The following is a 17605-nucleotide window of genomic DNA, read 5'->3' as shown; positions in this document are numbered from 1 at the left end:
CCCTTGTGGAGCAGCAGCAGGGCTGTGCAGATAAAAGGAGAGTTCTCTGGCTGCTGCGCTTCAGAGCCCTGTCTGACGCAGAAACTATACCCGGCTCCTCAGGACAGACCAGGTGCTGTTACGAGGACACAGTTCTGTGCAGAACTCCTCAGCTTTGGCAGTAATGCTGATCTTGTGTCCCAGGGTGAGAGGCATGCCCTTTATTTTCCCCCAATTCAGAAAGAGTCTTCTCTGAGTTCCTGGGCACCCTTCCCAGGGGCTGAGGGCTTTTTAAATTCCGCCTCTTTGAATGAGGTCTTACTTTTCTTGTCCAAGGACCCATTAGCCTCAAAGCTCCTCTTGACCACTTGTGTGGAGCCCAAAGACTCCCCTAGAAGGAGGAGCCCTGCAGTTCTGCTCAGGGGCCAGCATGGCCGAGGACGGTATGCAGGTGGGCCCGCTGAGATCATGTGGAAGGACGTCCTCCAGCCTAGGATGGCCAGATTTAGCAACTACAAACACAGGACACCCAGTTAAATGTGAATTTCACATAAACAACATTTTTTTAAGCATAAGTATATCACAAATAACATTTGGTGAATACTTATACTAAAAATTTTATGCATCATTTATCTGAAATTAAAATTTAGCTGGGCATCCTGTATTTTTTCTGCAAACCCTATTCCAGTCCCTCAAATAAATGAACACCCAGATTCGCTGAGAGTATCAAAGAGAACAGCTTCTCCCTGGGGCTAAAACATCATAGCCCAGAAACTTCAAGATTTGCCTTCATCTTAGTAGCAGGACTGAATACTACTACCACTGAGTGTAAAATGTGAAAAGAAGCACCCTCGACTTGCTGGCGAGACTCAGGACAAACTACAAACTCCTAATGTGTCCGTGGGAGTGACGTGAGGATTACAAGCAGTCATAATCCAGGGTTTTATGTACTTCCCAAACCGAGCTGATAAGGATTACCTGGCAGTGCTTGTTAACTATGGAGATTACCAGGCCCTAGAAATTATGATTCAGCAGGACTGGATTAGGACCAGGAATCCATGAGTGTGTGTGTGACTATGTGTGTGTGTTGAAACAAGCAATTGAGATGATTCTTATCTTCAGGTAGGGTTGCTAGATTTAGCAAAAACCAAAACAAGAATGTCCACTTCAAGTGAATTTCAAATAAGCAATGAATAATTTGTAGTATAAGTATGTCCCAAGCAATATTTGGGGGCATACTCATACTAAAAAAATAGTTATTCGCTGTTTATCAAAAATTCAAATTGAACTGTATTTTATCTGGCAACCCTAGCGTTTGGAAAATCCTAGTCCTCGCTACTCAAAGTTTGGGCTGAAGTCCAGCAGCCTGGGTATCTCCTGGGTGTTTGTGCGAAATGCGAATCTGCATTTTATCAAGATCACTAGTTGATTCATATACCCATTAAAGTTTGCTACACGCTGCCCAAACCAGTGGTTTCCAATGCGAAGCCTCACTGTACATTGGAACCACCTGGGGGAACTTGTAAAGGACACACGCCTGGGAGCAAGGCCAAGCCATCTGAGTCAGAATATCTGGGGATGAGGCCCAGGCATCAGTATTTTACACCCCAAGATGGCTGCCCACTGCTCAAAGTAACTCTGCCCTTTTTTTTAGTTGACTAGATAGGGGTAGCAGGGCAAGGCGGTCAAGAATGTGTGCGCTGGAGCAGTGGGTTCGCCAAGTATGGTTTTAGGTCCAGCAGCAGCAGCAGCAGCATCTGGGAATTTGTCAGAAATGTAAATACTTGAGCACCACCCGAGACTTATTGAATCCCAAACTCTGAGGTGATGGGGCTGACCCAGCAATCTGTGTTTAACACGCCTCCAGGCAATGCTGGTACCACTCAAGTTTGAGAAGCACTGGATTAGAATCAGACTCTCTTCAATCCAGGCTCTGCCACGGATTTTCCATAATCTTGAGCGTTACTCAGCCTCTCTAACTCCCTCAGTCCCAGCTACTCCTCTGTAAAACGGCGGTAATAGGACCTCGTGTTTGGGAAAATATTAAATGAGTTTTGTAAAATGTCTAGTATGCTGCCTGGCATGCAGTATGGTACGTGCTATAAAGTCTCTACCAAATAAATCTCTACCTACCCCGCGAGAGAATATAGGGCTTTGGGTGGTTATGCAAGTATAAACGTCTTTATCCATTCTCAAAATAGGAAAAGGGTGAAAAGCTCAGTCATCTATTGTTTTCCAGTCTGGCAAGAGCAGGGCAACAAGGGGCGGAAGCAAGCCAGTTATACTTTTCCTATCAGGTCAGAAGTTGATGAGTTCAGCCCTTCTCAAAGGAGAAGGAAATATCAGGAAGTTTTTACCAGGAACCAGGAAGCCCAGCTGTGCTTGTGATCCTTGGTACGGAGGGTCAATTTCCACTTGTCTCAGGCCAGGCCTTGAGATCGCTTGCAACTCCGAGGTTCTGTGACTTCAACCTGAGATCCTGGCTGTGTGAACCACTTTCAAACACTTAGCTCAGCCTTAAAAATAGCGACCTACATTGGCAGGCCTATTTAAGTCCTTCCAGAGACTCCCGACAGGCTAAACTGGTTTGCAACTTTGTGCTTCACCCATCTATTGTTTGCAACAGACTGAAACTGTCCTGGACAAAAAAAGATCTTCACGCTTTATGTGAAGTGAGAGCAGCTATGAAGGGTACAGGCAAAGTTGCAGAACTATTTGCGTTTAGACCATTGGTGGAAGCAACCCGTGGTCTCTTTCTGTGTGCATGCCTCAAGCCCTAGACCAAACGTTGACAGCGAATCTACCCTAGAAGGCAGGCACATAGAGACCACATGCAGGCTGCCTCGGTGACCTGAGTTTCCTTAGAAACAAACCTCAGTATCAGAAGAGGGGATGCTGTAGGGGCGAAGGAATGTGAGGTCTGGTTCCAAAGTCCCAAGTCAGACAGATTCAAATTCTCCGACTTACTAGCTTCGTGACCCTGTTTTATAAACTCTCTGTACCTCATTGTCTCTCTGTCCGTTCTCTGTACCTTATTTTTCTCTGTAAAATAGAATTAGTCTCACTCAATGGTTCTCACCAGGGGGCGGTTTTGCCCCCAGGAGACACTTGGCAACATCTGGAGACATTTTTGGTGGTCACAACTGGGGAGGGGGTCTTTCTGGCATCTAACGGGTAGAAGTCCTGGATGCTGATAAACATCCTACAATGTACACGACAGCCCCCACCACAAAGAATGATCCAGCCAAAATGACAACAGTGCCCCTGCTTAGCTCTTAGAGTTGTTGTGAAAAGTAAACAAAATAATGAATGTACAATTCTTAGCACACTTGACATATAGTTGGTGCCCAATACACTTTAGTTGAAAAAAAACCAACCTTCTCAATGTTTCCACTTAAAGTCTAATTGTGATACGTAGAATGTACCTTTACATCAGAGAGGAGTGCAAATCCTAGATTTGCCACTTGATAGCTTCATGGCTTTGGGTGAATTACTTGGCCTTTGTGGATTTTAGCTTTATGTATAAAATGGAAATAATAACATCTAGCTCACAGCGATATTATGCAGATAAATGAGAAACGTAAAGTCCTATAGTGGTTGACTCATTTAGAATAGTCTCATGAAACGGTGCTGTCATGTCATAAGTCGTTGTAACAGTAAAGAGAGCAACTTCTGTATTTGACCTCATCGTTTAAACAGCACTTCTACGGACATCATTCCTCTGATACTCACAAGCCTGCCTCAGCAGGCAACAGAAGACCTGCTAAAGCATTAATATTTCTATTTTAAAGATGAAGAAACTGAGGCTCAGAGAGAATGCATAACTTGTCCAATGTCCAGTGGAGGCATCAGATGTTCTTCAGTGCACAGAAAGCGGCACAGCGATCTAGTTGGAAGGAACACTGCATGTGTGGCAAGCACCGTCCTTTACGTAGATTGTACTAGGAATGGAAATGTGCGGGAGAAGGGTAGAGCCACCCAAACGCACCTTATGTTAAGCTCCTGCTGGCACCATACAACTAGTTAGAAGAGTGTCCAGGACTGAACCCCGAGGCTTCCTACTCCAAATGCCATATTACTTACACTGTGCCATGATTAAGTGTGACTTCCACTTACGGGCTTCCTTATACACCAGGTATTATTTAGGACCCATAGCCAGGATTAAGCTGCATCCTTTGATCTTGGTGTTGAGAAATTAATTATCATGTCTATTTCAGATACGGGGAAACCTAAGCCACATCTACTCAGTTACTCATCCTTGACATGGAATGACTCTATACAAATCCACCGAAATAAAACGTGACCCAGCATTTGATCATCCTTATCTCTTTGAACTCACAAAGATTTTCAGAATAACCCAAGGTTATATAGTGCTACAGATGGTGTTACAAAATATACAGCACTTTTTCATTTATTTTCTTTAAGTGCTTGTTGGGTTACAGTACCCGAAAACCTACAGAACTCCTATCTTCACATAATTTGCAAGCAGGTGATATTCAAAGACCTTCTAGATTGATATGCAATGTGGGTTAAGGTGAAGGAAGCAGAGAGGGAGTGAGAAAAATGAACAAAACATGGTTCTAGATGAATTTAAAAAGCTCCAAGTTTGGTGGCAGCCTTGTTCCTTTTGTGACCAACTTGGGATGCCCCATTGGGACTGGAGGAGGTCCTGTCCTGCAAAGTTTCTTGTCCACATGGGTCAGTGAGCAACTCACTAAGTCTTTTGGTTCCAGTTAATCATGCTGTTGACACACAGACGCGTTCTAAATTAGGCTGCGTTTTCTTCTATCTCAGAACGTAACTCTCCTCATTCAATCAGCCTTTAGAACAATAGTCACAGTATTTCAATCTCATACAAGAGGTAACAGCTTTCCATCCTACTGCCCCTTATTAGCAGCTTCTAGTGCAGTGAAGAAAGCTTCGTTGATAGGGTGATAACAACATCAAAGCCATGCAGACAGAAGCAAGAATCATCCTACCAACTATTTTTAAGATTTCACTTCTGTTATGACAAGGAGGATGGGAAAATACAATAAGGGGGAAAAGTAAGCAGTTAAAAACTACTTTAAATATTAATGCCAAGCCTCATAAAAGCAGAAACTCAAAAATATATTCATTACAAAATCACTTTAGTCAAGCAGAAATGTATTATTAATCAAGAGTTTATGGTGAAAAACATTTGTATGTATATTTTAATAACCAAATGTGACCATTTTTCTGATTATTTTCATCTGCTTCCTTGCATGACTTACCAACCCACACAAGAAAACTAATTGTGTGATTATATATCGATGAGTTGCAATACAAACCTCTCACCAGCCTGTTGAATTACTTGTTTCCTAATTGGGTACCTGGGAGAATTATCAGGGGAATTAAATCAGGCTAACTGGTTCTCCCAAAAATTTGCACGTAAAACTCGAGCTTTACTCTGGAAACAATCCTGGGACAGACTGAAGACATCCTAAGAGTCTGAGGCACATATCTAGAGTCCTCAAACATTGCACACACGGGTGGCCAGAGCAAATACTGAGTACCTAGTATGTACCACATGCGGGTCTAGGGGCTTGGAATACCTCAGTGAACAAAATAGACAATGAAAACCATGCTCATCGACACAGAAAATCAACACCCCCAATCATCTGGCCCAGATCTTCTTTGCTAGCCTAGCATACCACTAATTTTGTTTAAGAATATTCTGCTACTTCTAAACTAACTCACTCATCATTCCCTGAACACGTGTTTTCCACATTCCTATCTCCACGAATTCCTTCATGCTATCCCTTCTCCGTACCTGGCCAAAATCGATCCATCCTCCAAAACTCACGTCAAATGCTACCACCCGCAGAAAGCAGTCCCTGAATAGCCTCGCCCTAAAATGATTACCTTGCTTTCCTACACTCGTGGGAAGCTATTGTTTGCACAACTGAGGTAGCATCTACCTTGTTTAGTTACCAATAACTGTGTGAATGCATGTCTTCCTAGTTTATAAGCTCCTGAGAGTTAATAACATTAGGAAAAAAATCTACATGCTGCACTTAGTTGATGCTCAGTGAAAACTTACTTGTTAATATAGTCATTGCAACTTGAACTCCTCATTAGTATTCCCACCGTGAATTGGCATTAGCTCTTATTTGTCTGTTATATCCCCCAGCCAATTGTGATTTCCTTAAGGACGGGGTGAGTCTCCTTCATCTTTAGATTCTTGGAATTCACACAAGTCTTGGCATTGGTAGGTCTACATCACATACCATTTGTTAACTGAGCTGACACATAAGTTGTCCTGTTACATTTGGTTTATTATGGGCTACAAAATTGTACATGAATAGGAATTTTACTATTGCTTTTGGAGGGGGAACCTAAATACATAGAAGCAATAACATAACCTCTTAATATTACCTTCTGTTGTTGAATGGCTGGGTGGATCTATATCTCTGCACGATGAAAAGGTACAGACATGGGACTCCCACGCCTCGAACCCTCACCTTTGCGTTCAGCAATGGCCAACAAGCCCATGCTCTGCACAACTGGATCCCAAACCACAGCCACTTTTTACATCAGCATAGAATGCAGGATTTGGCTTGTGGAAACTGTTTTATAATAGTATTTGTTTGAACAAACGAATGAATGAATGAATAAGTAGCAGTCAACTTCAGAGCATCCTCCAAGAGGAGCAATATGACAGTGACCAGGCAGGTCCAGGATTTCAAGAGACAGACACTACGGCCCATAAGGCAAGACTGCAATCGACAGGAACTTGCTGCATCGGCCTTCCTGAAAGCTTCCTGTTTTTGACGACGAAATTGCAATTGAGAGGCCCCAGGTCAAAATCAAAGGGTTTAGACCTAAACCTTACTGAAGCAAAATTTTTAAGCCTTGATTAGTTTCCTTGACATAAGGTCATTTTTATTTTTCCAGTTGAAGGTCCCCTTAGCAGGAAATGGCTCTTCACCGACGGCGAGCTCACAGTTCCAACCACGATTGCTTGATTCTCTGACTTCTCATTTCGTGAAATTTCAATCATAGAGAAAAGTTGAAAAAAGAGTACAACCACCATCCTTGTACTCTTCACCTAGAGCAGTGGTTCTCAACCAGGGGCGATTTTGCCCCCCAGTGGACATTTGGCAATGTCTGGAGACATTTTTGGTTGTCACAAACTGGGGGTGGTGGAGTGCTACTGGCATCTAGTGGGTAGAGGCCAGGGATGCTGCTCAACTTCCTACAGTGCACAGGACAGCCCCACAACAAAGAATGATTACGCCCCAAATGTCAATAGTGTGGAGGTGGAGAAACACTGACCTAAGTTTATCAATTATTAATATCTTGCAACATTTGTTATATCCTCTTTCCCTTTGCTCTTTTATCCTCTCTCCCTCTGTTTATGCTGTAAAATGTTTACTTGAACCATTTGATAGTAACAGATATCAGGACACTTCACCCCAAAATTTTGCAGCATCCATCTCTTTAAAAAAAGGACATTCTGCTTTAAAACCACAATACCATATTGCAACCAAATTGAATATTGATACAGTATTATCTAATATATAGTCCATATTCAAATTTTCCCAATTATCCTAATAATGTTCTTTTATAGTTTTTTTTGTTTGATTCAGTATCCAATCAAGCTTTATGCTTTGCATTTAGTTATCCTGTCTCTTTATTCAATCACATTTTAAGGATGCAAAATATCATAAATTTAAGACTTGGATGAAATCTTGTCATTTGAGACAATGTGGAGAGACCTAGAGGGTATTATGCTGAGAGAAATAAGTCAGACAGAGAGTGACAAATACTGTGTCATTTCATTTATATGTGGAATCTAAAAAATAAAACAAAACAAAACAGAAATAGACTCATAGATACAGGAAACAAACTGATGGTTACCAGAGGGAGGAGGGGTTCGGGGGAGTGGGCCAAACAGGTGAAGGGGATTAAGAGGTGCAAACTCCTAGTTATAAAATTAATATCATGGGGATGTCACGTACAGCATAGGGAATATAGTCAATAATATTGTAATAACTTTGTATGGTGACAGGGTAACTAGACTTATGGTGATCATTTCATAATGTATATAAATACTGAATCACTATGATGTACACATGAAACTAATAGGATATTGTATGTCAATTCTACCTCAATAAAAACCCCATTATATGTTGACAAAAAAAACAGGACTTGAGAAAAGATGATGCAACCTTTTCCTTCAAAACTCAGCAATAATGACCAATGTTTGTAAATCACACCAGAAAGTCTACTCCAGCTCGACTCCTGGAGTTCACACAGTGCCCGGCAATGGTAACTGTGCAACAGATACTGTTTGTTAACTGGGCTGACAGACAAGTTGTTGGAATCTTTTATGTGAGGACCACAATTGTGGGCAGTTGGGACATGACAGAAAAGGGCCCCAAAGACTCCTGGGATTTTTCAAAGGGTAAAGTTCAAGAAGGGAACATAAATTAATAACTTCTCAGCAATCAGAAGACAGAACAAAAAGGGCTCTAGAATTTTTGATGAGGAAACAGGCCAGTCAGGAATCAGAGGCCCCCACATGCTGGTTGTTAGGGCAAGGTAGCAGGACAGACAAGAGAGCAGCAATGGCATACAACAGGCACCAGAACAAGGGTTTTGACATCAAAGAACATTCTACTCCAGCTGGAAAGCCCCTCACAGATGTGTTGAAGTGTCAGGAGCCCAGGGCACAGCCAGACTAGGTTGCTCACATTTGCTGGGGGACCCCTATCTATTTCCTTTGTCCGTCTTCTTCCCAGAAAGGATCTGGGGTGGCAAATGAACCTCTTGAAAAGACAGTATAATTTGGTTTAGCTGATGACCGGAGGGAAGATTGGCCAATCTGGATTAAGGGAAGATTCCTAGCGGACACACAAGGCATTATATGAGCCAAGTCTCTACACAGAGAGGCCTTTCTGGTCAATCAACAAGCATTTATTTAGCGTTGACTCCTCTTTGCAAGCTTCTGTGGTTGGCCCTGTGTATGATACAGCAACTCTATAATACACACTTCCTACTCTCTGGGCTCTAAAGTAGTGTGAGAACCTGTTTTCTCTCTTCCAAGCACCTAGTGCCCTCATGACACTACATTCATTCATTCAAAACATGTTATTGAGGACTTTTGTGCTAGTCATTGTGCGGGACTAGAGCTGTGACAAACAGATAGGGTGCTTGCCCTCTTGGAATTGATAACATTGTTGAGGAAGGCAGGCATCATGGCTCAGCCTACCTGAACAATGTCCTGGGTCTCGGTTGTTACCTGGACCCTGAGCTTTCACTGAAACTCCTCAGGTAGGAGTCCCATGCTGCAAAAATCAGGCATCAGGAGACAGGGACCTCTTCCTTACCCCCTTCCAATTAGCCCACATGGACTACTTCACCCATACTAACCATTAAATGCTTTTTTCTACTTCATCTAGGGCCCAGTCTTTTGCTCTTCGCTGTAATATGGAACCTGAAGATGCTCTCAGGACCCACCAAATGCATCATGTCATAGAACTTGACAGTGATTATAGGATTAATGAAACCCAGCCTTAGCTGAACCTGCCAAATGGCCAAATCCAATTTTCAAATGTGTTGTTAAAACACTTTTGCAAACACTCATCATTTTGAGAGGCAGCGTTCATGTTCACATTTGACTTATTTATAGATGACTCATAAGCTAATATTGCTATTCACCAAGCTTAGCCAAATCCAATTGGCTTCCCATTGAACATCTTCATAAACTGCATATGAAAAATTCAAACATTTTCTGAGTTAGCTATCCATTGTGAAAATTATATTTTCACTGTTGGGGACATGCACATATATTTTGATCATTTTTGAATTTTTAGGAATTAATATATAAAGTATTTGCTTGTCTGAACTGTAGTTTTCTTAGCTTTCTTAGCCTTGCTTAATGACTTTTAGAATCCTGTGTCAAAAGTATACCTAATAGATATCTCCCATTTCGTTAGTTTTAAAAATAATTTCTAAGATAATAAAATATTACTTAAAAATTATCCTCAATTAGGCACTAGCAGGAATAAAAGGGAAGATATTATTAAAAAGAAGAAAGTAGAGAGAGAGAGAGAAAGGAACTGATATGACTATATATATATGCCCCTTTTGTGGACTAAATATGGATATGGATGGAAGAACACTGGCCTGGAAGGTAGGAGACTAAGTTCTAAGTCTGCCATTTACAGCAGGGGTCAGAAAACTTTTCCCGTAGAGAGCCAGATAATAAATATTTTCAATTTTGAGGGTCACATCATCTCTGTTGCATCTACTCAACTCTACCGTTGTATCTAAAGCACCCATATACAGTATGTAAACTAATGGGCATGGCTGTGTCCCGGTCAAACTTTATTTACAAAAAAAGTCTGTATTTGGCTCACGGACCATAGTTTGCTGACCCCTGATTTATAGTGGCACCTTGGAAAAGTCATTTATATTTCTGTCCCTCGAATTTCTTATTCATAGAATGAAGGTGCTAGACTATATGATTTCTGAGGGCCCTTCAAGCTCCAAAATGTTCACCTCCATCAACCAAACAGGTCTCTTTCTCAAAGACCACAATCTTTAACAGGCTTGGAAGACCCAGATACACAGATTCCACAAAAACCGTTTTCCCACTGAGTTAACAGTTTACCACTCAAGGAAAGTGAAGAAGATTCCTATTTTCCACAGCATTTGACCCAAAGATAGAACATTATAGCTCAACCTATCACATACCTGAATATTTATGGGGAATTTTAAATCTCCAAATCATTGATCCTGTCTTGTAAATAGGGCCACTATCTGTATGAATGGTGTTTCAAATATGCAGTATGTACGCAGTCCAAAACCATAATGGAAAAACTCACTCTAATTGCTACTTTCCAAAGTTCAAATCAAGATTCTTTTCGGCACGTAGAAATAGTATTACAAGCTGATTTTTTAGAGTTTTCAAATGTGATGTTATAAAATGCTTTTAATATCAAGCATGATGTCTAATAACATCCACTACTGTTTTAGCCTTATTCACTTTTTAAACTACCAAAGATCATTAATTTTCCAAGCTGAAATGTGTCTATTTTCAATCGAAAACATGCTTGAGTTTGGTTTGTTATCTCAGTGTCTGCTGGAGACTTCATGTCTTTGCTGAATTATAATCCTTAAAGAACAGGTATTTATAGTACACCTGCTGACATCCTTAACAAGGTAAGTCAGAGTCATAGCACACTCAGGTATACCTAAACACACTGGCATGCGAAAATATGCTGTCTGGCTTCCTTCCCCAGAGTTAGACTGCATTTGTGATACTTTTAAAGGGTTATTTATAATATAAACAAAACATATTAACCTAGTGTACTTGATTTTTATCTAATTATAGGAAGATTTCTGGTGGCTTTTCATTTTGAGTTGTTCAATACAGAGATTCATGGCTTTGTTCCTGCATTTACATGATTGTCACCTCTCCCCATCACAACCCTGAATTCATCATACAGATCCACGGCTTCTCTCATTTTCCTCAACTATTAAAATAGAAGCAACAAATGTGTACATGATGCTAAGTGCAGAAATTAAAAATTTTTTTAATACTCTCTGCCTGGATATCAAATGGGAATATATTATTTCACTAGATTTCTCAATATCTGCACATCCCCAAGGTCATCAAAAATGTATAAGAATAGAGAGTACAAAAAGGCTCATAGAAGACAGAAACATATACAATTGAAAACAGATATGTCATTCAGGACCTCTCTCAGGACCTTTCTGTTCTTTTGTTGTTGTTGCTGTTCTTTAAATAACTGTGAAGAATATAAAGAGAAAACATATTCTAAAGTTAATGTGGGAACTTTCTAGTAGTAATGGAAGGTAATTTGCAGATGCTTCCCACCCAATATTACCCTTCTCTTATTTATTTATTTTTGTTCATTCAAAAGCCCTTTTATTAGGCACCATTTTATGGGGAGAACTGTGACAGACAAAGATGACAAGCCCCTGTCCTCAAAGAATGAACAATCTAAGAAGAAAAAGAGAGGGGAGGAGGAGATGCGAGGGTGGGGTGAAAACCCGAGCACTGGGCCTCGTTAGTCCACATCAGGAAAACAGACTCACGGTTTGTGTCTTTAGAAAATCTCTAAGAGCTGGAGTCCACCCCAAACTCGGCAGGTGAACGAGAAGGCCCACATTCTTTGATAATTTTCATCGTTTCCCATTCTGCTCTCACATTTCCATAACAATTTTGATAATTATATTTATCATGACGATTATAATAAAAACTATAGCAAGATAAAGAGTGCCATTAGTAACAATATTAGGGTTGCTTAGTTTTTGTCCATTTTCCTCAGCTTCCATTTGGAGTTCATTCATCTTTTTCACTGCATCTGCTCCAAAGATAGGCATGTTATCCACTGAACACAGAGAAAGATCCAGAAACTCCTCGTCCTAGCTCAAATAAAGGTCACAAGTAAGCTCAGCTATCTTTTTATGTCTAAACATGATCAATTTATTCATCTGGACAAAAACTATCATGTATTTCCCCAAGATGTGTCATGGAGAAGAAATGAGCTGAAAACACTGGAGAGACAATGAGCTCTCAATATTTCTACATCAAGGAGCAATTGTTTCCACAGCAAGGAAGACATTTATTTACAAAGTGTGCAGACTTAGAAATTGTGGCAAAGAGCTATATTGTGACCATGTATGACATGCTAAGTTTTTATTAAACAAGTTATAAAAATCTGCTCCTCTAACCGACAATGATAATATATACTATAAATGTGAATATTTCCAGGAAAGAGATTTTAGCAACTAAATGATGCATTTATTAGAATAGTGCTGAAAAGCCTTTCATAATGAAAAGTGCCCATTACAGCATGGCTTCGCCAACTTTAATATGCCTACGAATTAGCTGATCACCTTGTTAAAATTCTGGTTCTGATGCAGGAGGACCGGGGTGGGGCCCAAATTCCTTGTTTTTAATAAGGTCCCAGGTGGTGTTGATGCTGTTAGTCCAAGGAGACTACTTTGAGTAGCAAGCATAAACATGTTTCTGAAACAGGAAGTAGACTGCTGCTGAAGGTTTCAACTTGGGGTTCCCAGAAGGATGGCAGTCAACAGGTGTCTGCAAGGCTATTGAGGTCGGCCTGGCAGGGATGTGCCAGGAAAGAAATCAGCACACACTCCTTACCTGACACTGACCTTGGGAGACCCAGGTAAAGGCAAAAGAGTCCATGAGAACTGGTGTGAACAAGGAAAACAAAACTAAACAAAGTATGTCTCCTGAACAACAGTGGTACTTCACATTCATGGGCCTCTCAGATTTCTAATATATAAGCAGAGTGACCACCCATTAAATGGAGCTCTAACTCATTTCCTTTCAACATTAGCAGAGAGCCTCCCTTATGGTCTGGAACCAAAGGGCTCCCTTCCCTGGGCAGGATCCTGAGGTGTCTCTCTCAGAAGCCCTATCCACATCCACAACTCCAGACAAGGTACCCAAGACACAACTTGGCCCTAATTTTTGGCTGTAGCTTTGGTTCTTTAGCAGAGCAGAGTTTAAACGTTCTTGGAAGCTTTCCTTGAAGCCCCTACCCTACTCCTTGACAAAAGGAGTTATTGAGCACATATTGTATCTTAGAACTGTCTAAGCTCTGTAAGAACACAAAATGACCACCTGGCCTCAGTTCTCAAGGAACACGTACAAAAGCTGAAGACGGGAAACTATTATACGTAAAATAATTTGAGAGCAACCAAGAACGAACTAGATTGAAGACAGGGATCCCTACAGAAATATGACGCATCTGGTTAGAACCATTTCTCGTGCTACCTCCTTCACAAAGGCTTGACTCTCACATCTAGCAATGGTGTCTCCTCCCTCTCTTCCCCCCATCAGTCGTCAGCAAAGTACAGCCCACGGGCTTGGCCCACTGTCTGTCATTGTAAATAAAATTTTATTGGAATATGGCCATACCCACTGATTTAACTGTTTCTATGGCTGCTTTTGCAAGAAAATGGCAGAGTTGAGCAGTGTGACAGAGACTATATAGCCTGCAAAGCCTAAACTATTTACTGTCTAGATCTTCACAGAAGAAGTTTGCCAAGCCCTGCTCTAGAGTAATGAGTACCTGCCTGACATCTCTTCTCTTCCATCTTGTATTACAGTCCACTGTAGACAGGGAGCGAGAAAGATCTCCAGGGTCACCCAGTTGCACAAGTCCAGGTGCCATCATTCACTTTATAAGTGGCCTTGAATCCCACAGGGATACGGTTCTCTTACAGGTTTCAAAGCTCCTCATATCCAAGTTGTGGCCCACTAGCGTATGGATTTGCCTAAACTTAAAGTTCAATGAATACAGCTGAATGAAACTGAACTCCGGAGTTTTTCTAGGGCACAATCAAAGCCGTGATATTTAGGACGGTGAAATTACCGAGAGCAATAAGCAAACATCTGATTGTACCTTTAACTAAATTAGCAGAAACCAAATGGTCCTTTTGGCAGCAAAACGAAAGTGGCTCTTACAGCCATTTTATTTGACAGGGATTTTACACGAGGCTCCATAATGAATTGCAGCCATAAAATACTTGATATTAGCACTAGGGTATCCTTGGTGAATCTTTACTTTCAAGCCTTAGCAGAGATAAAGAGCACAGTTCCTGCTCTTTCCAATGCAAACAACCCAGAGACACAGCCATTGCTAAGCTGGTTTATGGGCTATGTCTTTCTCCTTCTGCTCCAGCAGCCCCATTCATCTGGTATTTTATAGTCTTAGCTGGGCTCCAAGGATCCAGCAGGAAGAAGAGGCAATAATTGCATTTTGTAAGCAATTAACTTTTTTCTTTCTTTTTATGTTCATCAATTTTTAAGAATGGAATAAAAATATACACTTTCTGTCATTGCCTCTGGAAAGGAAACTAAGTCAAATCCTCTCCGAATTATCGTATTCTTCCCTTCTATGTTCTAATGTTCAGCTTTTCATTCATTTACTATCATTCCACCAGTCCAACAAATTCCATCCTTTTGCGATTGTGAGTCCTGGAAGCCCATATAAGTCTACTGGTATCATAGGACCGTAGGATCATAAAAGAAAGGTGTTCCCAAGACGCTGGTGAACTTTTGGTCTATTAAAATAAATTTATTTAAAGTTAATGTTTATGGAGATAGCATGCTATTTAATTTGCTTTTCCCCACTAAAAAATCTAAAATTTTTAATCTTGTCCCTACCCAAATTCTATATCTAAAGTTTATGTATAAACTTAGAGGATTTTTTTTAAAAAACTTAGAAACAATTTGAATTAAGAAAGACTAATAAGTGTGATACTTTAATTTACTCGACTTAGGCATGGACCACAAAATTACACAGTAAAAATTATGCATTTCAATGAACGATCTTTCCTAATAACAACCTAAAATTCATAAAATTCCCCTAAAGCACACAAAATGAGCCTTAATTTCATGAAGGATTAGAATATAAATATTCCAATAAAAAGTCTGGCATCCTACATCCAAACGTCATTCTAGCATAACAAGAAACCCCACTTTGTTTATAGAAGACAATGAGGTATGAAGGATACATACAAGCTAAATTGGTATACATAAACTTTTGATGGTTCCAGTAATTTGCTGTCTCTGTTCCTCTGATGGAATGGCAAAAACCGAGAACTCCAACCCAATACAAGCCATACTTCCTGCAGGCTAAATGGCATTGACTATACCCATCCTTTAAAATACTAGTTAACTTCTCCCCTCCTTCCTGAAGCTTCTGCACTCTGGTCCGGTCCACACTGAGGTCTCTGAATTTCTGCAGTTCTTACGATCTCACACTTCTCCTTGGTCATCCACAGGCAACTCAAATTGAACACATCCAAAACTGAACTCATGTTCATTCCCTCAAATCTACTCCTCTGCTTAACTCCCCCATCCCTACGAATGGCAACCCTTGTTCTCCAAGAGAGGCTACGATGAATTCTGTGCCGTGCCTAGAAGATATTTGCCTTCTCTCGCCTTTGAGTGTTTACGCTTGCAGGTCCCTCAAGCCTGGAAGCCTTCTCTAGCCTTCCCAATCCCCACTCATCCTCCCAACTGGCTTCTTCTCCTTCTGGTTTAATGGTTCATCTTCCAGGAAACCTGCTATCCACCTGCTCTGTCCAATATGGTAGCTACTCACCACATGTAGCTTTTGAGCACTGGAAATGTAGCAAGTCTGAACAGAGATGTGCTATACGTGTAAAATACATGCCAGATTTCAAAGACTTAATAGGAAAAAAAGAATATAAAATGTTACAGCATTAATTTTTTATAAACTGATTACATACTGAAAGTATATTATTTTGGATATACTTGGTTAAGCCAAACCTAATATTGAAGTTAATCTCACCAGTTTCTTTTTATTTTTAAAATGTGGCCACTAGGAGAATTAACATACATAGCTCACATTGTAACCCTTTTGGACTGCGCTGTTCTAGACCCTTGGGACAGGGTCAGGTGCTCCTCCCATAGATTTCTTTACATCCCTCATGCTTTCTGCTAATTTGTCTGGTGACTTGTCTATCAGTTCTAGGCTCTGTTAGCTGCTTAAAGTAGGGATCCTGTGGTCTTATTCAGGATTGTGCCCATAACTGATGCATAGAAGGCACTCACAACACGTTTGCTGAATGAAAACGAGAACTATAGTAAGAATCAAGAGACAGGAGCTGCAGTCACCTTACCTCCCTGGGCCATGCTTAATGTGAGACTTAAACTAGGTTGTCTCCACCAGCCCTTCTAGTTTCACTGACTGCAAATATCTAACATGGATGTTTAAGTGAGTCTCTTCTTCCTTATCAGACTTTCAGTTCTTTTGAAAAAAGTCTTATATTTTCCTTGTGATCTTCTGCAGGACTCAGTAAATGCTATTAAATACTTTTAAAGTAATTATCGATTCACCAAGTAGTCAACTAAAAATACTTGCTTACAAGTTTTACAGAGTGGGCCTGATGTGAGACACTAAGCACTTGATTTACTCGGACTCTTCTTAAATCAGGTACAAATGTGGAGCCTCTTTCCTCGGAGGGGAGAGGCTAAGGGCACAGGTGGAGAGCGGGAGGAAGTAGAAGAGCTGGCTGCAGCAGGGCTGGCAAGCTCCCTAAGGCAGTTGGGTAAATTCCCCACATGCCACACCACTGAGAAGCTGCCAAAGAAGCCACTATCCAAGAATGTCTGTTTCCAGGGACACATCCACTCTTCTCTTTCCTTTTTCAGACAGTAAGGAGCAAGTAGGAAGGGCTGCCCCCAAAGTATTGGGTATTACTCCCTAAGCTGACCATCTAGCTCCATAATGGTGTCTCATGACCCCAAATCATCTCTTCTGTGCATCTCAAGATGCTTCCTATAGAAAAACACAATCTTACTTTATACCTACAACAAGCAAGTGCACAAGTGATCAACTGCTAAGTTTATTTGAGGAAAACATCCACACCAAAACATATGTTTGTTCTTAGACTTTTTTTTAACTTAACTGGAAACTGGTTGTCCAATTCGTCATCATTTGCAGGCTCGCAGTCTATGTTAGCTCCACTGCTATGATAAACGTTTCCGATGTAGACTCTTGAAGTCATTAAGATCATTTCCTTTATTGCCAGAAAGGATGCCGGCCATCAATCGTGACGCACA

General features: G+C 40.8%; 1 protein-coding gene across 8 annotated transcripts in view; it reads right to left on the bottom strand.

The window, feature by feature from the left end:
• The window catches only part of FRMPD4 (FERM and PDZ domain containing 4), a 797725-nt gene that overhangs the window by 188307 nt on the left and 591813 nt on the right, over nt 1-17605 (bottom strand). The window lies entirely within an intron of this gene.

The sequence above is a fragment of the Equus przewalskii genome, chromosome X (genome assembly GCF_037783145.1).
Source record: "Equus przewalskii isolate Varuska chromosome X, EquPr2, whole genome shotgun sequence".
Taxonomy (NCBI): domain Eukaryota; kingdom Metazoa; phylum Chordata; class Mammalia; order Perissodactyla; family Equidae; genus Equus; species Equus przewalskii.
This window is presented reverse-complemented; position numbering and strand designations above follow the sequence as displayed.